This window comes from Hibiscus syriacus, unplaced genomic scaffold, assembly GCF_006381635.1.
Source record: "Hibiscus syriacus cultivar Baekdansim isolate YM2019G1 unplaced genomic scaffold, ASM638163v2 tig00111582_pilon, whole genome shotgun sequence".
Taxonomy (NCBI): domain Eukaryota; kingdom Viridiplantae; phylum Streptophyta; class Magnoliopsida; order Malvales; family Malvaceae; genus Hibiscus; species Hibiscus syriacus.
This window is the reverse complement of record NW_024063126.1, coordinates 8,790,434-8,813,356: the sequence shown is the minus strand read 5'-3', so window position 1 is coordinate 8,813,356 and position 22,923 is coordinate 8,790,434.

Here is a 22,923-nt window from a genome sequence, read left to right as displayed (position 1 = left end):
AAGAGTATATAACATGTAGATTACAAAGAATTTTTGCATTGAAGCACGTATGACTACATCATCCGACTGACTTCGAAATATTTTATTTTTCCATTGAAAATAATTAATGAACCGAATCATTGTTCCATGGTTGAAGAATAAAATCTATGGAAATCCAATATGAAGAATTTAACTGTAAAATTCAATTGAATTATATATAATTAAAATTTGTATAGAATTTTATCTTATTTCTGTTACATGGAACATTATCAAATTGTTGAGGTGTGTACGAGTAGTTTTCTTTAAGACATTTTTTTTCCGTTGCCTGCGAAAACGTTGGATGACTATTTTTCATGATACAACAATGAACATTTACCATTCAAACTACACAATCTTATTGAACAATCAAATTTAACTTTATCTTTTTCTATAATCATATAAACTAGTTGGCCAACCTTCTTTCGTAAAAGAATGAGATTTAATAGAATTTAAAAAATATTAATAATAATTAATTTTTAAGTATTAAAATTAAAAAAAATTTAAAATCAATATCATACGCTTTATTGGCAATTGATTTCATATAAAAAATGTTAATGAGAATTGATTTTCGAATCATTATTATATACAAAATGATATTCTCTTGAAAAAATAAATTACTTTTTTTGATAGGCTCACACATATCCAATCGATATAAACATTTTGCATCGTCTACGTCGTTGAGATGGATCACTTCAACAAATAACTTACTTTGAACATCGATTTCTAATTCATCACTTAATCATTAATTGTTTTAAAAATTCTTTTAAAAAATAAAATATAAATCAATAATTTAAATCATTAATTGTCTTAAAAGCTTTTTTAAAAAATAAAATATAAATCAATAATTTATTATTCAAACTTTCAATTTTTTAATAACGTATGTCTCAAGAATCAAAATACCTATTATTTTCAAACAAAAACCTCTGTTGCGTCTCTCGTTTTCACCTTTGACAGTCGCTGCATGGTTTTTCAAGCATACGAATCAGCAAATTCAGGTCCTTCAACTGGGTCTCAAAATCTCCATTACTCGCTTTTAAATATTCAACCGGCCGTACCAAAATCTTGTCCACGATCCCTCTACTCATATTCTCCACCAACAATCTATCTTCATCAGGCGTTCCCTTTAACCTTCCATTCATCTTTTGAACCCCCAACTCCATAAACTTCTCCACTACTCCCCTCAGCCTGCAGAAAACGATTTCAACTTCCTTCTCTAACGTTTCATTGTTTTGCTTGGTTTTCACCTCCCTTGAATACCCACTTTCGCCTTCATTCTGGTTAAACAAAAGCTGTCCCGGCCTCGTAGAATGTGGGTGTTGAAGAGAGATGTCGTTGATGAAATGATCAAACCTTCTGGTTTCTTACGATGTTTTCACCGTCGATGAAATGAAGAGAATGTCGTGAGATTGATGAATATTAGAAACCAAAAATGGGACGGGAAAAGGGTTGGTTTTTGGCAGCAATTTGATGGGGCATGGATTTGGCAACATCGCCATTGTCGGTTTTCTTCAAGCAGCGTTGGGAGATATTATTGAGAAGGTTGAATTGGATATAATACAAGAAGTCAAATAGAGTAATGGAAGTAGTATGTAATGGAAGCTCAAATTATGTCGTTAATTTTAAATTATGGATTTAATCTTGTTCTAATAAAAATTATATTTCATAAAATTCATCATTTTCACGTGACAAAATTTTAATCTATTTAAAGATATTTATTTTAGTCTAGAATTTTTTTAATATTTAACTATTTCTCTTTTAACTTAGTTCGAACAACGGAAAATCAAGGAGTTAAAGGAGTTAATTAATATAATATAATATAATATAATATAATATACATTAAGTGCGTATGTGTAAACTATATAATTGTGGATTTATATATATATTATATTACTATATTATATTATATACATTTTTGTATGTTTAATATATGTATTACGCATATATATATATATATATATATATATATATATATATATGGTGCGGGTTCTTGTAACTGTCCTTCGAGTGGTATCGAGTTTTGACTTAAATTAATGTGATGGAGCCGCCACCGATCATTTCAAATTAGGTTGATCGGACACCTTAACCTACCGTTTGTCTGATCTAATTCTTACAAGAAATTAGTTGGATTCAGGAATCAATTACAATCAAGGAAGGATTAGCACCCTTGCACTGCCCTTTCGGTACCAATTTGATTCCCCGGTTGTCTTAATTGAGAAAATTTAAATTTAAATTTGATCTGAATTACTTACCTTTGACAAATTTTAAAATAGCCTAAAAAATGTAAAATTAATGTTAAACTAATAAAAAAGATCAGGGTATTGAATTAAAAAACACAAATATTAAATAGGATTAAATTGAAAAGAATTAAAATTTGAGGGTTAAATTGATACTAGATGAGAGCTGCAGAAAAAAAATAAAAAGGTTAGGGGGACAATTTATAAAATATGGAAAATATAACTAAGGATTAAATTGAATTAATTCAAAATTCAAAGGCAAAATTACAATAGGTGACCAAAATGAACTATGCATCAAAACTTTAGGTATTGCGGAAAAAATTTAAAATTTTAGTAATTACACAGAGGTCCCACTATAAATAGCCCGAAAATCACAAATTTCATTCATTTTCAACCATTTCTCAAAACCAAACTCACCAAAACTCTCTCTCAACTCTCCCAACTCTTTCCCCAACCGGCCAAAAGCCAGCTACTCGCTGTCGAAGCCCCACCGCCTGAACCACTGCTCCGGCCACCGCCATCGGTGGCCAGAATCCTAAAAGCTAGCCTAAATCACTTCTCTCAACACTCGAAAGCATAACCCGAGGCCTGAATTTCTAAAACAAACCCCAAACAACGTAGATCTAAAAAAAAGAAACATTCGATTCTTACATTTTCCGACGAGTCTCTTAAACTTCTGGCGATCTTTCCTCATCCGAACAAAAACAAGACTAAATCTTGGTTTTTATGATTTTTTTTTCTTGCAATTTGCGAGATGTTTTGCTTGATTTTGTTTGGTATTTCGATACTTCTCCTCTCTGTCCTTCTCTTGTTCGATTTGCAGGTATATATAGCCCCTCGACGGGTTTTTTCCCCTCATCCCCGATTTACTCGGGTTTGTTACTATTCGTGATGGTCGGGAATCACGAGAAAATATTTGTTCCCGATTTTGTTTCGATTTGATTGTGCTTCCTGTTTTGTGTTGATTGTTGCTTCGGTCAGTGTTTTGGGAAGTTTTCCCCTGAAATCGCAGTTGAGAAAATATGGGAGTGATGTTCTGGTCGGCGCATGATCTTCATGCGCCGTCCATTTTCTTGCTGGTGGTGTTTTGTCTTCTAGAATGTTTTAGGGCTCTCCTGACCGTTGGATTGGATGCATATCCAATGGCCTAGGATTGGTTGTGTATATGTCTTATACTTTAGGGTTTAAAAACCCTAGCCACCTTTGATATTGACCATTCATTTCCTTTTAATTATGCGGTTCCCCGTTGTGCGGTGCGACTTGAGTGTGAAATCCTAACATGCTCTTCTGCTAGGTTAGGCAGGCGGGCTTGTTTTGGATCTTGACTGGAGCTGGGCCATTGGACTTTTGGACTTTGGACATCATTTTAGATCTGGAAAATAAATAATAATAAAAATTAAATAAAAGAAAAAGAAAAGAGGATTATATATATATATATATATATATATATATATATATTAAAACTATATATTTTAAAAATTATATAATATATATTATATTTTCAAAACCCGTATGATTTCAAAAATTATATATATTAAACATGTTTTTAAAACTTATATGTTTTCAAAAATATATAATAAATAATATACTATATATTATGCCATATATATATTCAAAAAACCATATTTTCAAATATATATATGTGTGTGTGTGTGTGTGTGTGTTAAAACTCTGAACAAAGTTCCATACGAGAATCAATGTTTACAATTACCCCTCTTTGTCTATTTTCGTGTAACGATAATAAGACAAAGAAAAAAACATGAATTTTCGTCTGATTCTCAAAACAAAAGGGTACTCTGAAGGCTAGCTTGCTCTTAGGATGTCTAGTTGTTTTCAAGAATCGGATCAATCTTCTAGTTCAGTTAAGATTTCTTCAAACTCGATATCCTTCATCGTGAAATTGAGATCTTGCTTGAAGTTGTATATGAATGTTCCTCAAGTCGGATATCCTCCTTCATGGAGTTGGAATCTGACTTCGAAGAAGATTGACTGGAAGATGGCTCCTCGCTACTGAGTTAATCCAAAATACAGTCAGTTCTGGTTGTGCTTCTAGGTCAAGTATCTTTTGTCATGAAGTTGAAACTTGGTCTAAAAACTGGAAGCTAGCACATTGCCGCTGATTTAAGCTAGATTGACTTTCGAACCCGACATCCTCCAACGTGGAGTTGAAAATGACTTTGAAAAGATTAACCAGAAAGTAGTCCCTTATTGGTGAGTTAAACCACGATGTGATCCTTGTGCTCTCAAGTTGAAACTGAACTCAGGAGATTTGAATGTAAACTAGTTCCTTGTTGTTACCATGCGGTCGGTGTGCTTTCAAACTGAATGGAATTGAACTTGAAAGTCTTTTTCTCGAAAAATAGCTCATCTCGCCTTGAGCTATGTTTTGAAAGGTTATTCCAAGTGAAAGATGACTCCCCTTCGTAGGTCTAAAACGAACAAGATGAGAAAAAAGTAGTTCTTTGTTGCTACATTACGGTCGATGCGTTCTCGATTTGAGTGGAATCGAACTCAAAAACTTTGGTTGACAACTAACTCTTCTCGACTTAAGCTATGTTGTAGATGATTCCTTCAGGTGGAGGATGGCTTCCCTTTGCAGGTCTAAGCCAAACGGGATATTCTTCAAGTGGTTTCCCTTCGCGGGTCTAAACTAGGTGAGATGCTTTTCGGATGACTCCCCTTTGTGTGTTTGAGTCAAATGAGATAACTTGAGCTTGATATCCTTCATCGTGAAGTTGAAATCTAGCTCGAAAGCTGGACTGGGAAGTAGCTCTTCATTGTTGAGTTAAGTTAAATCGCAGTTGATCTTGGGTATTCTTCTAGTCTACTATCTTTTGTCGTGAAGTTGAAATTTGACTTGAAGACCTTGGTTTGAAAATAGCTCATCGTTGTTGAGTTAAGCTATGTTGTGGATAACTCCTTCGTCATGGAGTTGAATCAATATGTAAAATTGTTAAATGTGTAATGTTCATGAATGCAATGCATGCCTAAATTGTATGTTTTGTTTTGAGATTTACTTTAAAGAACAATTTTGATATTCTTCTTCCAATCTTGATTTCCCTTTTCTTCAGTCAACGCTTTTGTTTTATTCTTTGGGTTTTGAAATGGTATATGTACCATTACTCTGAGTGTCGTACAAAAACCCCTATCAGCTTCCAAGTACTTGTACTTTTAAAAAAAATCTTTATACATGAATACACACCGATCTTTCTTTGAGGTGAATAAATTATTTTTATCTAAACTCAATGAAAGATGCTAAAGAAATTGGGTCTAAAAGAAAAGTCCTCATTTATATTTATATGAGTGATAAGATTTTTGGTAAGTACATGGCAAACATTTGAAGAAAAAGTAACGCAAAGAAAACAGATAGGTGCCCTAAATATCAATGATGCAGACTTCTTTTGAACTGCCATGTTATTGAATGGATTGAGTGTAGCTTCTGTCAAGGGGACTTCATAGGTTGTGACAAATCCTTGAAGAGTGCAAAATTCCTTCCAAATTATCAATTCTCCTAATATTCTGGAAACCATGATTCATTTTTTATGCCTTTATTGCTCTGATTCAGGATCATCCCATGAACGAATCCTAAACCGCTTCCCAAGCTGCCCTTTTGGGTTTTCAACTCGAGATCTCCTTTGGTTTCAAAACGCCCTTTGCGGGCTTTCCTCTTGAACCCTCCATTTTTTTATGTATATAGAGCGTCTTTTTTTGGGTTTTAACTCTAAATACCCTTTTTAAGCGAAATATCTTTTAACAACATCAGAATTCACCAGGTTGGGTAATTTTGGTCCATCCATTTCAGTCAAGATTAATGCTCCCTCGGAGAAGATCTTTTTCACGACATAAGTGTTAGAGTATGCCCAAAGACCAATCATATGATGATTGTAATAATACTTTTATTTATCAGTTTTTATTGAATAAAGGCATTGCCGCTATTATTTTTCAGTTATATATACGTGTTTATCATAAACTGGAAGATAATAAAGTCCATATAATAACATAATTGTTATTATTAAAAGATCCCTAGTCAAGTATTATTATGGGCATGGACAATAATAATACGCTTAAGACTAATTTGTTATTGATTGATGACAACGAGTTGTCATTGATATAGAGATGTCAGAATTGATACATGATTATATTATTAGAGAACAATGTATTGGATTGACCCACCATGAGCATATGTCTTGGATTATTATGTGACAGCCATAACATTGATCATGATGATGACTATATGTATGATCCTCAGACTTGATATTAATATTATCCCAACATATATTGTTGTATGTTTTAATACAGCTAAACAAGCTCCGTAACTGGTTGCTCTATAAAGACTGTTATTGAATATATCACAATATATGTAGTGGGTGTGTATGATTAAGATAGGATTTGTCCTTCCTACATAATAGGAAACATATCACAGGCCACTTGATTGAGTAAGACTATAAACGCATGGCCATGCTCGAATAAGTTGATATGAGATATCATAAACTATTCGTTAATTAATACTCTAGATATAAAGAAACAATAGATAGGCTATTCAAGTGTGACTATTCCAAGACTTGTGCATATTCTAGATATAAAGGACATAAGGATGTAATACATAAAAGAGTTAATCACCAAGATGATATGTCGAATCATATTTTCTTGTAACTTAGGTGACAATGATATATTGTTAGATATCACTTATTGTATGTAATATTAGAATTGTTCTAATAATTATTGCTAACGTTACAAGAACCTACAGGGTCACACCCTAGGATTGAAACGAGCAAAGATTTACAATTTGTTGTACGATACTAAAATATATCTAGAGTTAATTAAGTATATGTTTTTAATAATCCCGAATATTTAATTTCAATTAATTAAATATAGATTTAATTAATTTGAAATAATAAAATCCCTAATATGATTAGGGTAACTTGGATATAAAAGGATTATTAAATTCCAATTAATTAAATATAGATTTAATTAATTTGAAATAATAAAAACCCTAATATGATTAGGGTAACTTGGTTATAAAAGGGTGTGTTAGGTCTAACAGCCGTTTTAGAGAAAACACACAAAAACCTTCAGCCATTTTCTCTCAAAATGGTTTTGGGGGAAAACAAAATTGCTCTCAATCGGGTGAACTGAGTAGAGGCCGAGATGTAATTTCGTGTAGGCTTACGATTCGAACTGATCTAGACCACCAGTATTCACTGCTGTCCTTGCAATTTTTCAAGGAACCCGCTGTAAGTATTTGCATTTCTTCCTTCCGATTTCAGTTTTTTCGTACTTGGATCGCTGGTAAGACCGTCGAGTTTTGTTTCCGCTGCGCCATGGGGTGCGCCAACGGTCCTAACAATAAGGGCCTTCCAAATTCGACATCCAGTTTCCACAAAAGTCTTTGTGAATAGGCAAAATCTTTTTCAGAACAAGATCTCCTTCATGAAACATTCTTGGGCGCACATTCTTGTTGTGTGCTCGAATCATTCGTCTTTGATATATCTGACCGTGGTGGCTAGCCTTCAATATTTTCTCTTCTATCAAGTACAACTAATCATATTGAGCTTAAGCTCATTCTGCATCGTCCAACTTTACTTCCGAAAGAACCCGGAGCGATGGAATTTCTACCTCAATGGGCAAGACCACCTCTATTTCATAAGCTAGTGGAAATAGGGTTGCCCATTCGAAGTCCGCACCGAAGTTCGATAGGCAAACAAAGTGAAATGTAACTTTTTGTGTAGTCTTTGTACATCTCAGTCATTTTCTCCACTATTCTCTTGATATTCTTGTTTGCTTCTTCTACCACTCTATTCATCTTTGGTCGGTAAGCAATAGAGTTGTGATTCTTTATGTTTAATTATTCACATGCCGCCTTCATTGTTCTATTGTTTAAATTGGATGCATTATTGGCAATAATCCTCTCCAATAAACCATATCGACATATGATCTCTTTTTTCAAGAATTTACAAATAGTGGACTGAGTGACATTAGCATATGATGCAGCTTCCCCCTACTTGGTAAAGTAGTTGATTGCCACGAGGATGAATCGATGATCGTTCGAAGCTTTTGATAAATTTGCTTGATGACATCCATGCCCCAAAAAGAGAAAGGCCATGGAGCTATTATTACAAGAAGAGGACAAGGTAGAACATTTATTCTATATCCATAGACCTGCCACTTATGACATTTTCTGCCATAGTTGATGCAATCATTTTCCAATGTGGACCAATAGTATTCGCATCTCATGACTTGTCTTGCCATCATATGCCCATTTGTATGAGTTCCACACACTCCGTCATGTACTTCTTCTAAGATCATTTTTGCCCCTTCTGCATCCACACATCTTAATAAGACTTGATCATGACTTTTCTTGTATAAGAATTCTTCATCAAAAACATATTATGTCGTCATTCTTCTGATTGTTCTCTTGTCATTTTCATTAGCTTCTTCTGGATAGCTTTGATTTTTAATGTACAACATAATGTCATGGTACCATGGGTTTTCATTTTTCCTTCCTCAATGTGATATCAATGATCTGGGTATTCTTATGACTGCATTTCAATTGGCATCATATCAGACTCTCCACCAGCCATGAATGCTACCGCCAAGGTAGCTAAAGCATCCGCCATTTGGTTCTCCTCTCTGGGCATGTAATGGAATATGACCTCATCAGACTCTTTAATTAAATCTAAGATGAGCTTTCTGTATTCCACCAATTTGGCATCTTTTGTTTCTCATTCTCCCCGGAGTTGATAAATCACTAAAGCAGAATCCCCATATACCCTCAATGTCTTTATGTTTTGTCTAATAGCAGCTCGAAACCCTAAGTAGGGGTGTGCAAAATTACCCGACCCGGTTAACCCGACCCGCCGACCCGGATCTAAAAAAATCAGGTAATTCTCTAAATAAATTACCCGGCCCGACATTTCCCGGGTCGGGCCCGGGTCACAAAATCTAGTTTTTCCGGGTACCCAGTTAGTTTTTATTTTTTTTATATATAATTATATAAAATATAATGAATTATTTATATTATGGATTATTATATTTTGTATTTTGAACTTTTAAATTTTATGTTTGGATATTAAAGTATGTAATTCAAAGTTTCGAACATTTAAATTTGTGTATATATTTTTTTAAATTAATAATTTGAAGATAAAAAATTAAAAATTGGGTATCGGGTACCCGATTACCGGGTACCCGCAAAATCCGGGTACCCGATTACCGGGTACCCGATTACCGGGTACCCGTTTACCGGGTACCCGTAACATCCGGGTCGGGACACGGGCCGAGAAATCGTCGACTCGAAAGTTCCGGGTACCCAGAAATCGGGTACCCGAAAATCCGGGTACCTGGATTTGCACACCTCTAACCCTAAGACACAAGCTTCATATTCTATCATGTTGTTGGTACAATCAAAATTTAGTCTGCTGGTGAATGGGTAATGGTTTCCTTTGGGTGAGACTATGATATCCCCAATACCGTGCCCTAACACATTCGATGCACCATCGAAGTGCATTTTCCAAGAATTACATGTGGAAGTGCTAGCTTCTTCTAAAGATATGACCATCAAGACTTTATCTGGGAAGTCGAAATCCACTGGTTCATAATTTTCGGAAGCTCTGCTTGCGAGGAAGTCAGTTATGGCACTTCCCTTTATAGCCTTTTGACTTAGGTATTAAATGTTGAATTCTGATAATAACATTTTCCATCGGGCCAACCTTCTAGAGAGCGGGTACACCCATCACAAACATTAATGGATCCAACTTGGAAAATAACCAATATAGTATAACATGTATTGTCTAAGTCTTCGTGTAGCCCATGGAGCATAAAAAACCTTCTCAATTGATGGATATCTGACCTCTCATCAGTAAACTTCCTGCTAAGGTAGTAAATGGCTTTTTCCTTTTTCCTAGATTCATCGTGTTGTCCCATGACACACCCCATTGAATTCTCAAAGATTGATAGATATAGAAAAAATGGTTTGCCTAGAATATGAGACTTTAAAATAGGGGTAAGAGACAAATAGTCCTTTATTTTCTCAAATGTGAGTTGGCAATCATCATCTCATGCCACATAATTATTCTTTCGGAGGAGATGAAAAATCAAATCACACTTATCTGTCAATTGAGATATGAACGAGTAATGTAATTTAGCCTACCCAAAAAACCTCGAACTTCTTTTTGTGTACGTGGGGGAGGTAAATTCTGGATGGCTTTGACTTTGTCTATATCAATCTCAATTCTTTTTTGTTTTTTTGCTAACAACGAAGCACAATAGCTTTTTGGATATTACTCCGAAGGTACATTTGTTTGGGTTCAACTTAAACTTTCTCAATCTTTGGAAGACTTTCCTCAGGTTCTTGATATGTTCATCTTTAGTTTGGGCTTTGACAATCATATCATCAACATAAACTTCAATCTCTTTATACATCATGTCATGAAACAAGGTCACCATGGCTCTTTGGTATGTTGCCCCATCATTCTTTATTCCAAAGGCATCACCTTGTAGCGAAATATCCTCATATTGTGAAGAATGTGGTCTTTTCCATTTCATTGGGATGCATCTTCATTTGGTTGTATCCTGAGAAACCGTCTATGAACGAGAAAAAATAATTATCGGTTGTGTTATCCACCAGAGTATCTATGTGCGACAACAGGAAATTGTTAGGGCTTGCTCTGTTAAGGTCTCTATAGTCAACACACATATGTACCTTCCCATCTTTCTTTGGCATCGGTACTAGATTAGCCACCCATTCCAGATATTTGGCCACTTGGATGGAACAGGCCTCAAATTGCTTCTTAACTTCTTCTTTTATCTTCGGAAACATCTCAGGCCTTATCTCAGTTTTTGTTGCAAGGGTTTGCATTCTGGCCTTATTGGTAGTTTGTGGACTACCATATATGTGTCTAGCACAGTCGTATCTTGACAAGACCACGCAAACACGTCTTTGTACTCTTGAAGTAACTTTATCAAGTTTTGTTTTGCCTCAACCGACAGTGTTGTACCGACCTTAATTTCTTTCTTCTCTTACTCTGTTCCCAAATTCAAAACTTCAATTTTTTCTTTGTGTGGAACAATTTGTTTTTCTTTCCTTTCTTCCATTCTTAATAATTCAAAAGATATGTTGCATTTTTCCTCATTGTCACACTCACTGATTTCCCTAAGATACATGGGTTGCTCAAAATCAACCTCCAGGTCAGAGTCATCATCATCCACATCATTGACATCTAAAGACCTGAAAGGAAAAGAACAGAGAAATATATACATGAGAGAGAAAAAATATATCATATAGAACATAGAAATAAATGTATGAAAAGAGGTGAAAGGAAAAGATGTTTGTCAAAAAAGATGTTTGTCAGAAAAGAAATTACATCTTTTATTAAAATAAAAATAAAAACTGTTTATCTACCTTTACAAAAGATTACCTATTGTCCTACGTATAGGCAAATAGAGAAAGTTTGAGCATTACTCTGAAAGAGATTTGAAAACTACATGTATTTTTTCATCAATCCAATTGTTAAGCACAAACCCTAGCGGTAACGGATAGATTCTAGCTCTATCAACCTCCTTAGCACCATCTGTAGTTATAACATTGATACTCAAATCATTCAGAGCTTCCTCCAACTTAGGTAAGGCCACAATTGTTTTTTCCTTAAACACATAACCACCAGACTTGAATTCATCGTAAAGATGAGGAAAAACCATTGGTTCCCATTGAATCTCTTCTCAAGTCAGCCTCACTCTTCTTTTTTCCTGGCACCTATGGATTTCCTTCATTCTTTGTTGGTGATTAGGTTGGAATTTAAGTCCAAACTGATCTAATTTAGCAATTGGCTGAATAGGGCTAATTCTTCCTTGTAAAAAGCTCTCAGCTCTTTGTATCATTGTACCCCTTCCTAAAGTTTGCTTGATCTCCATCTTGGTGCATTATGAAAGTCTGGGTTTGGAAATCTTACCCTATTCAGCCATAAATATGGCTTTGACAAACTCTAATGAGCGAAATGAACATTCTAGAGCTTTCTCGTCCACCTCAACGTACGGGCCATCGGTGGTCACGCTTGCCACTATGTCTTCTTCAGCATTGATGATTATAAGAGTCCCGTCAATAATGAACTTGACTTTATGGTAGAGTGTTGATGGTAATGCCCCAGCTTGATGAATCAATGGTCTTCTTAAAATCCAATTATACGAAGGCATAATGTCCATCACTAGGAACTCTATATTGTAAGTGGCAGGCCCAGTGATTAATGATTCTTCAATTTTGCCAAGAACCTCCATTTTCGTCCTATCAAATGCCCAAACCACAATTTAGAATGTTCTCATGTGGGAGGTATCCATTGGCAGCCTTTTAAGAGTGACCAAATGCATTACATTAAGGGCTTAACCATTGTTGATTAGTACACTTGGTAAAACATGCCCCTTGCAATGAGTAGTGAGGTGTAATGCTTTGGCCCGACCCCTTCCCCCGGACAAAATCTCATTATCAAAATATGAGATAATATTATCAGCTTGGATGTTGTTAACTAGTCGTTCCAGCTTATTGACTAGATTGTTTTTGGCACAAATGTTTAGTTCATGACCTTCAGTAGTGTCTCCATGTGTGCCTCCGAACTCAACAATAATGCCAACATTGAGATACAAGCTGACAAGCTATGTAGCTATTCCACAATGTTGTATTCACTGTGTTTTAGAAAATTTAAAAACTCCACAACTTCTTCTTTCTTTATTGGTTCGTTAACTATTGTTTCATCTTCTTCAAATGGCTCAAGCATTCTCTAAGGTAAGTTAGGCTTTTGAGAGTAGCACCTCCCACTTCTAATAGAATATCCCACTTCATTGACATCTTCTTTTATAGAACTCACTTGGCATTCATATTTCCAAGGCACCTGTTTACTGTCCTTATAAGGGAAAGGTCTTGGTGTTACTATCACTACTTTTGTCGGTACCTTATCCACCATCTTTACCTTAGGGGTAATTATCAAAGGGCGGCCCATGACATATCCCTTTTCAAATGAATCTCCAGCTCCAAAAACATCTGCTTCCTTGCTTCCCTCGTAAAATTCCAGCTCTTTCTGGTCCATCATTAGTTGGATCAAGGCTCTAAACTTGAAACATTCTTGCACATCATGTCCTTCCTCATTGTGATAACATCAATGATTTCCACATTTGTATTCTGATGCGCTAGGATGATGTGTAAAAAGCCCCACATTTATCATTTATTTCCATACTTATGCCATGGAGTCTTCACTTCAGAAACACTGCTCTTGACCTTATTGCCTTTCCCCTCCGTAATTGCATTAACCCCAGACTCTTGGTGATTAGGCAGAGGATTCTGTGCAACATTGGATGATTATGAACTATTGAAATGAATCCAGTTCTTGTTGCGCATCCTTTGAACAATCATTTCAAAGGCGAGGCATTTTTCAATAGCATGTCTTAGGACACCACCATGATATTCACAATGTGTATTTTCATCATACCACCTGGGGTACGAGGGCTTTAGAGGTTCTACTGGGTATGGTGAGGCTACGTGTGTGTCAAAAAACTGCTGGTAAATTTTTTATATGTCACGAGAATAGGATCGAAATGATTCTTTTCTCTTTCTCTCATTGGTTCCCTCAAATCTTGTTTAGAAGTACCTAACGGTATAGCTGCAGTTGGTTTGATTTAGAGATCGTAACATTTTTATCGGTGTTGTAAGTGTCGACGTTGTTGATCTCTTATTCTCTTTTCTTCATGGGAGGTCTTCTACTTGACTCACCCCCATCTATCTTTTCTTGCTTAATGGCCGTCTCTACCATCTCTCCGGCCATAACCATATTAGAAAAATTCTTGGATGTGATTACGACCAAATGCCAAAAGAAGAGAGCCTTCAAAGTATGTATGAAGAGCTTCATTGTTTCTTTTTCATCCAAAGGTGGATGAACCTGCACGGCTAAATCCATCCATTGATGTGCATATTGCCTGAAAATTTCGTTATATTTTTTCTCCATACTTTGCAGTATAACACGATCTGGTCTTATGTCATTCACGTGCTTGTATTGTTCCAAGAACGATTTGGCAAGATCTTTCCATGTCCTGAAGTAAGAATGATTCAGCTGATTGTACCACCGGATGGTTGAACCTTTTAGACTCTCTTAGAAACAGTGAATCAGGAGCTGGTCATTCCTAACATATCTTGTCAACTTTCGACATAACATGGTAATGTGAGCTGAGGGGCAACTGTTTCTATCAAACTTCTCAAAATCGAGAGTTTTAAACTTGGGGGGAATAATCAAATCTGGGACCATACTTAACTCCAAAGCATCGACTTCATAATAGTTGTTCTCTCCTTTAACTGTTTTCATTTGGTCTTCCAAATGTTTGATCTTTTTTTGCTTTGTCATCCTCATCAAAATCTGGAATGCGGTAATCTTTCAGATTATTCTGAGGGTTGATTACAGAAGTATGTGCTTTTGCAGCAGATGAGTCCCCTTGAAATCCTAGTAAGATTCCAGGTGAGATAACCAACTGCAGAGTGGGTGGTACAACTACCCCTTCAGATGCCCCTGCCCTAGGAGCATTCATCTTAATCAAGCCATATAGCTTTGCAACGATTTGATCAACCAATGAATCTTGGTTCATAGTGATAGAATCCAAAGTATTTTGATGATTCTGACTTATTTTATCCTCAAGTTCTCTTTGCAGTTTCAATATGTTTTCCTCAAGTTGGAGATCTTAGCTTCCATATTCTTCTTCTTTGAGCGGGTATTGTGAGGATAAGGTGTGTTTAGTGCTTGTTCTTTTTTTCAATAAGACATTTTTTGTTAGTTGATTTTGAATGTAAAGAAATAAAAATGCAAAATATGTAAAACAAAATACAAGATGCATGAAACTTTCAAGGCATTGATCTAAAATGTTTTTGTTATTATAAATAGCCCTTGTTGAGACAAAAATGTTATTACTAAGAGATCAAAAACAGTATAGAGGTACATTGTAGCAAGATATTCTAGACCCTAAATGACTTCTAGTAGGTTGATAAATCTTCTTGCCTCATATGTCACTAGCTGAATAACTTGTCGAACCACCCCAACTTCTCTTGCCAAACCATACAAGTGACGGGCTACTTTCTGTACCTGCTCTAATAAATCCTGAATGACTGCATCCCTTACCTTCACCCTTTGTTGAGTATGTTCCTAATGTAAACACAACTGGTGCCCTTCATCAAAGGGAACAATTTGGAGCTCGTTTACATGTTTCTTGTACTTGTCCACGATGCTCTCGAGTTTGGTTATATGTTTTTTCATAGCTTTATTATCTTGTTCATGTTACCTTTGAAGGGACTTCTCAAGATCAGTAACCTTGGTTTTCAGTCGCTTGTTCTGGTGTTAACTTTCTGATAACTGTCTTTAGGAAGCCCTTAACTTATCTTTCAGCACTTCCCTGTAATCTTATCCTTTGAATTTCCTCTTTAAGTTGTCGGCTTCATCCTTCCAATACTTTGAATATCTTTTCAAATTGGTATTTTTCGGGACCTGTTCTTGAAACCCTTTTCTCATATTTTCCAACTCATATTAGACTTTCTTTTGTTCTTTTTCCAACTTGTTGCTCAGTCTTTTTGAGTATCGGCATCCAGCTTCCACTGTAACTTTTCAGCCTCCAACTCCCTCAATTTTTACCTCAATTCTTCTTTTTCAGCTTCAAACTCCTTCTTTTCTATATCCAACTCAGAGAAAACTAGTTTAAGATGCTCCTTAATGGTTCGAGTGTCTTCATGATATGGAGTAAGCATGTCTTTGGCAGCTACAACATCAGTATGAAATATTTTCTTCTATGACTCAGAGATATCTCTAACTTTCTTCTTATAATTGTCCTTATGATATGCGAACTTGGATCCAAATAACTCATGTGTAATTGGGACAAACTGACGTTCCCCATACTACCGGAGCACTAAGAGTTAAGTGTATCCAATTCCTCTCCACAACACAAGTAACATTACTACTCCTAAATCTCTACATCGGTAAAGAATATCACTGTGAGTCAGCCAAGGGGCTCTCCACATGATGTCTTTGTCCTGTAGGTGCATAAATATCTTTGCTCACTTTTCTTTCGGAACACATTCTCCATTTTTGTGTAAGGAATTCCTCCAAAGGATAATATGGCATATTGAACCGACGGTAGGAAATCCTTTCAGTTTTCCAAAAATTATTATGAATCCAAACCTGAAGTAGTTGTGTGCATCCTATAAAGCGTCCTCCACCCGTCATCCTACAGTGGTTTAGTGAACAGAAAGTCTCAGCCAGACTGGAGCAGGGTTCACTCTTTTAGACAATTGTTTGAATATTTCTACCACATCTACCTCAATGTATCTCCAAAGTTTTTGGGATTATAACCAAGCCATAAATACCCAGTGTGAAAAGATCGATCACCTTCTATTCATCAGGGTGATTCTTCATTAACTGCTTAATGTGAACCCAAGCAATTCCTTCTCCTTTCCCTTTGTGTTAGATTCGGTAAGTTATCCACTTTTCATCAACCCCTGTAACCTTTTCCAATCCATTTTTTAAAGGCTGACTTTTGATGTATTTGATGAAGACTCAGTCCATTCTGATTCCTTCGCAATGTAACAGGGTAATGTATTATTCAATTATGGGCACCATGTCTTCTTGGTTGAAGGTAAAGCAGTTGTACCCCGGATTCCAAAATTTTACTAGGGCTCGAATTAGAGGTTTGTCTATCTTGACATAAAGTAGGTGTGCGATATCGCCATATCACTGGTAAAACCTCTATTTCTTGTCATTTTTCCAACAGTCCCAAATGTTTTGTAACTCTTGAATATCATTTGTTTTGAGGTTGGTGGAAGTCTAGCCAGCCAGGTCTGACACATAGTTCTCTTACATATCGTCTCCATTTTCCTTTTGAGTTTTTTCTAACCACAATCGTACTTCTGCATTTTTTATCTCTTGTATTACAACCCCTTTGTCCATTAATGCAAGCTATTCGGGTTTAACGAACACTTTGCGGATAAACACCTCTTTAAATGATGCAAATGATAAAAAAAAGAAATAAAACAAAAAATGAAAGAAAACAAGTTAGTAAGATAGAAAAAATAATTAAAATAATAATGAAAATAAAAATGCCTACCCCTCATGATGTTTACCCTACATGCTTTTTGTTCCTACCCGAACATGATTTCTATCCCCCATGTTATTTTCTTGTACGAATCCTAATCGCATATATTTCTAATTTGCATTCTTTGAACATTAAAAATAAAGCAAGAAATAAATCAAGCATCCTAGGTTTTGAATGAAGTTTTGGGGTGAGCTCTAATTCCTTGCAACATTACAATTTGGTTCTAAAAAAGGTACTCGAGTTCTCGTTACTGGTGCCCCCTTGGGCCTGCCAGACCTCTAGTCCTAAGCCCATCACAGGCTTTTGTGGACCGAGTTAAACTAGAAAGAATGCATTCCCTTATGTCTGTACAAAGAATAAATTCACACGAAGACATAAGGTATATGAATCCCGAAAGTTACTTGCTAGGCCTATACGTAGAATTAATTCACATGAAGACGTCATTTTTACCCCCACTTAAAAAAGGTTTGGAGCTCGGGTATAGAGTTTGAGATGAGAGATGTATTTTTAAAACAGGTTGAAATCATTAAAAAATCATTAGTCCAACTATTTATTTGAAAAATAACAACCAAAGGAAAATAACAAGGATCGAAAAGATAAATTATAATCCAAGCTATCGTAACCGTCCGTCGAGTGGTCCCGGAAACGAGTTTTGACTTAAATTGATATGATGGAGCTACCGCCAATCATTTCAAATTAGGTTTATCGGATACCATAACCTACCGTTTGTTTGATCTACGACTTACCATAAATTAGTCGAATTCGGGAGTCGATTACATTCAATGAAGGATTAACACCCTTGCACTACCCTTTCGGTACCAATTTGATTCCTCAGTTGTCTTAATTGCAAAAATTAAAATTTAAAATTTTGATCTGAATTACTTACCTTTGACAAATTTTAAAATAGCCTAAAAATGCAAAATTAATGTTAAACAAAAAAATAAATTAAATAAAAAGGATCAAGGTATTGAATTAAAAAACACAAATATTAAAGAGGATTAAATTGAAAAGAATTAAAATTTGAGGATTAATTGATACTAGATGAGAGTTGCATAAAAAATAAAAAGGTTAGGGGGCAATTTATAAAATATGGAAAATATAAACAAGGATTAAATTGAATTAATTCAAAATTCAAATGCAAAATTACAATAGGTGACCAAAATAAACCATTCATCAAAACTTCAGGGACTGCATGAATAATTTAAAATTTTTGTAATTCACAGAGGTCCCACTATAAATAGCCTAAAATCACAAATTTCATTCATTTTCAACCATTTCTCAAAACCAAACTCTCTATCAACTCACCCAACTCTCTCTCCAACCGGCCAAAAGTCAGTCACCCGTTAAAGAAGCCCCGTCGCCCGAACTATTGCACCTGCCACCACCACTGATGGCAGAAATCCTAAAAGCTAGCCTAAATCACTCCTCTCAACACTCCAAAACTGAACCTGGGCCCTGAATTTCCAAAACAACCCCAAACAACGTAGATCTAAAAAAAGAAACACTCGGTTCTTACCTTTTCCGACAAGTCTCTTCAACTTCCAATGACCTTTCCTTCTCCGAACAAAAACGAGACTAAATCTTGGTTTTCATGATTTTTTCTTGCAGTTTACGAGATGTTTTGCTCGATTTTGTTTAGTATTTTGATACTTCTCCTCTTTGTCCTTCTCTTGTTCAATTTTTAGGTATATAGCCCCTCGACAGGGGTTGTTTCCCTCATCCCTAATTTGCTCGAATTTATTGATGTTTGTGTTGGCCGGGATTCACGGAAAAATATTTGTTCCCGGTTTTGTTTCGATTTGATTGTGTGCATGTATTGTGTTGATTGTTGTTTCGATCAGTGTTTTGAGAAGTTTTCCCATGTAATCGCAAATAAGAAAATATGGAAGTGGTGTTTTGGTTGGCGTGTGGTCTTCACGCTTCGTCTGTTTGATTGTTGGTGGTATTCTTTCTTCTAGAATGATATGGGACTTTCCTGGCCGTTGGATTGGCTGTAGATCCAATGACACATGATTGGCTGTGCAGATGCCTTATACTTTAGGGGTTGTTTGGTTCGTGGAATGTTGGATTCTCATGGGAATGGAATGCACATTCCCCCGTTTGGTTGGCCGGGAATGTCTTTCCTGGTAATGTTTTATTACTAATAGTGGATTTTTTTGGGTATATTACCGGGAATGTCATTACCTCATTCCCTTAAGTATTGTTGGATTATCGACGTATTGGACTAAAATGCCCTTAATTTTTTTTTCAAAAATATCATTTTTTCTGTCATTAAATAATAAAAATTCTACGAAGGTTAAATTACAAATTTATCCTTAAACTATTTTAGATTTACAAAAAAATCTATAATTAAAATTTTATATGAAATTCAGAGGTTAAAATAAAATTTTACCATTTCATTAAATATTTTTATATTTTCAATTTTGTAAAAAAAATTATATAAATTTGTGAATTTAATTTTTTTAAAGAAAATATATAAATATTTTCCAACTTGTTAAAAAAATAAATATATAATAAAAGCAATTTGATTAAATATACATTCTAATAATCTTTTATTCTTTTAACCAAATACGATAATCTTACATTCTTGTTAAGCTAACCAAACACAAAATACAACATTTCCAGTAATCTTATTCCCTAATAATATTTTATTCCCACTAAGAATCTTATATTCTGTGAACCAAACACACCCTTAAGATTTAAAAACTCTAACCACCTTTGATCTTGACCGTTCATTTCCTTTTAATCATATTGTTCCCCGTTATACGACGATTGACTTGAGTGTGAAACCCTAACAGGCTCCTCTGTTGGGTAAGATGGATGGGCTTTTGTTTTGGATGTTAACTGGAGCTAGGCTACCGAACTTTTGAACTTTGGACATCATTTTGGATATGAAAAATAAAAAGAAAATAGGATAATAATAATATTATTATATATATATATTAAAACTATATATTTTAAAAAATATATAATATATATTATATTTTTAAAACTCATATGATTTCAAAAATTATATAATATATATTATATTTTCAAAACTCGTATGATTTCAAAAATTATATAATATATAATATATTTTCAAAAATACATAATAAATAATATATTATATATTATATCATATATATTTTCAAAATAACATATTTTCAAAAATATACTATGAAATATATATATATACATATATATTAAAACTCATAATAAAGTCATAAACGAGAATGGGTGTCTACACGGATATATATATATATATATATATATATATTATAGGATATAAATGGTAAATAGTTAATTCTTCTCTATATAGGATACAAATTAGTCATAAGTGGAGGTTCAAAGATGGAGACAACTTACCGGTTGGGATTTGAAGGAAACCCTAGTAGTTTTGTTGTTTCAACGCCGCCAAACACTAATCCTTGGATTAAAGGAGAATCCAACGGCTCAAAGAAGGGGACAGAGGTATTTGTTGTCACAAAACTCCAAACGGGAAAGGATGTACCTTTCTCCCCTCGTCTCACATGCAAGAAGAAACAAAAGCCAAATATTAAAAAGGAGCCTTTTTTTATTTACCGGGGGGGGGGGATATATATTCGAAAAGAGGAAACAAAAATGGGGATCCTTTTGAGGGAATCAACAACCAAATACCCTAAAACATAGAACTAAAGAAATCAACCAAAAGTTCCTACATTTTCTCATCGGAGAAGCGCGACCATTGTTCATTGGAGCCATCACTTCCTCGTATCATTGAAGGTAACCCCGTAGCATTAGTTCCAGTCTCGTTTTGAGGGGGGCTTTGAATGAACTGTTAGTGGGGATTCGGAGGTTTTAGGAGTTGAATGGGCGATTGGGTTTTGAAAGAGAGACAGTCTAGGTCATTTGGCTCCTCGTCGGAGCCGATGAGAGGCGATTGAGGAGCTGTCAGTCTATTTACTTCCTAAAGAAAATGAAAAAGAGGGGTGAGATAGAGAAGGAGGTGACGAGATAAAGAGGATAAAATGGGGGCTAGGATTGTAACTAAGCCAAAAGAAGGCTTATATAGGGTCAGCAAAACGCCGCCATTTAGGAGTTAGGGCAACTCGCATTTTGGTGTTAGGTGTTTATTATTGTAAGTGCTCCACCCATTTTAATTCAATGCATTTTGGTCCTCACTCGAGGTTTTAAAGTTCTAAAATCAATCCTCTTGTTTCATCTCTTACATTTTAGTCCTATATGTTAGCTTTTTTTAATTTATGTTGTTTTCTACATTTAGTATATAATTTTTTTAGTTTTCATTTTAGTCTCTTTGACATGCTTATTTAATTTTTATGTTGCTTTGTACATTTGTTACCTAATTTTATATATTTTCATTTTAGCCTTGAATATCTATAGTTTTCAGGGAATCAAATAGCAAAATGCAAACGCGATCGCGTCCCCTATTTCGCAGTCGCGCCACCGTTCGAAACCGATATTGCTGAGTTTAACAGTGGGTAACGGATTCACGCCGATAGTGGTCCGTCGCATCCGCAATTTAACGGTGTAATGGTGGATAGTGCCGATAACGGAACGCTATTGCCGTTTTACAACCGTTACTGAAAAAAAATTAAAAAAAAACTAGAATTTTCACCAAAAACGCAAAGATCAAACAAAGAAAAGAATCACCATCAAGAAAAAAAACGTAAAAAAACTGAAATTCTCACCCAAAAAAACTCAGAAAATTTAAAAAAAAATAGAGAGCACATCATCGGGTAAGACTCACCAGTCACCAATCACTAAGGATCAAACCGAGAAGGGGATAAGCTGAAAAAACAAAGTTATTTTTGGAAGAAATCTTGAGTGTGATGAGATTCTTCGCCGATGAAGAATACGATAGAGTGTATGCTCTGTGAAAAACAAAATGTTGAAACTTGAAAGTGAGAAGAAGACTTGGGATTTGAGAGGAGAGAATTATATTATAATATTAAATAACTTCTAGAAATTTATTTTGTTTTCATGTTTGATTTTTAATTAAAAAAACAGTAAGTATATTGGTCGTCCACTCTATTACCCATTTTCCATTTTTAAAATTTTTAAAATAATTTCTTAAATATTTTAAGGGATATATTAATTTATCATCCCTCCGATTTTTTAGAATTTATAATTTAATCCTTATTTTAAAAATGTAAACTTTAGTTTTTATTTAATTTAATCCTAAGTTTGTGTTCTTTAAGTTTATATTTTTATTTTAATTCTATTCAATTTAGTCGTGTTCTATTCAATTTAGTCGTGTTGTTGCTTTAATTATTATACATCATAGTACTATGTTCTTACTTTAATGACTGAACATCTTATTTCTTTTAAATAATAATGTGTTCACAATGTCATCAACTCATCATTAATTATCTTACCCTATTATCGAGTTTTTAAAGTTTTCTATTTGGTTAAACTATATTATATATATGTCATTTTCATTTAGAAAACATTCTAAACATAATTAAAAATGACTCATTATAATTATACTGTTTTAGGATAAGTTGTGCGAAATTTAAAAATATTCACGACTGTGACATCCGCAGTGACCGCAATAGCATCCGTTATGTCCACAACCGCGATAAACGCGACGCGA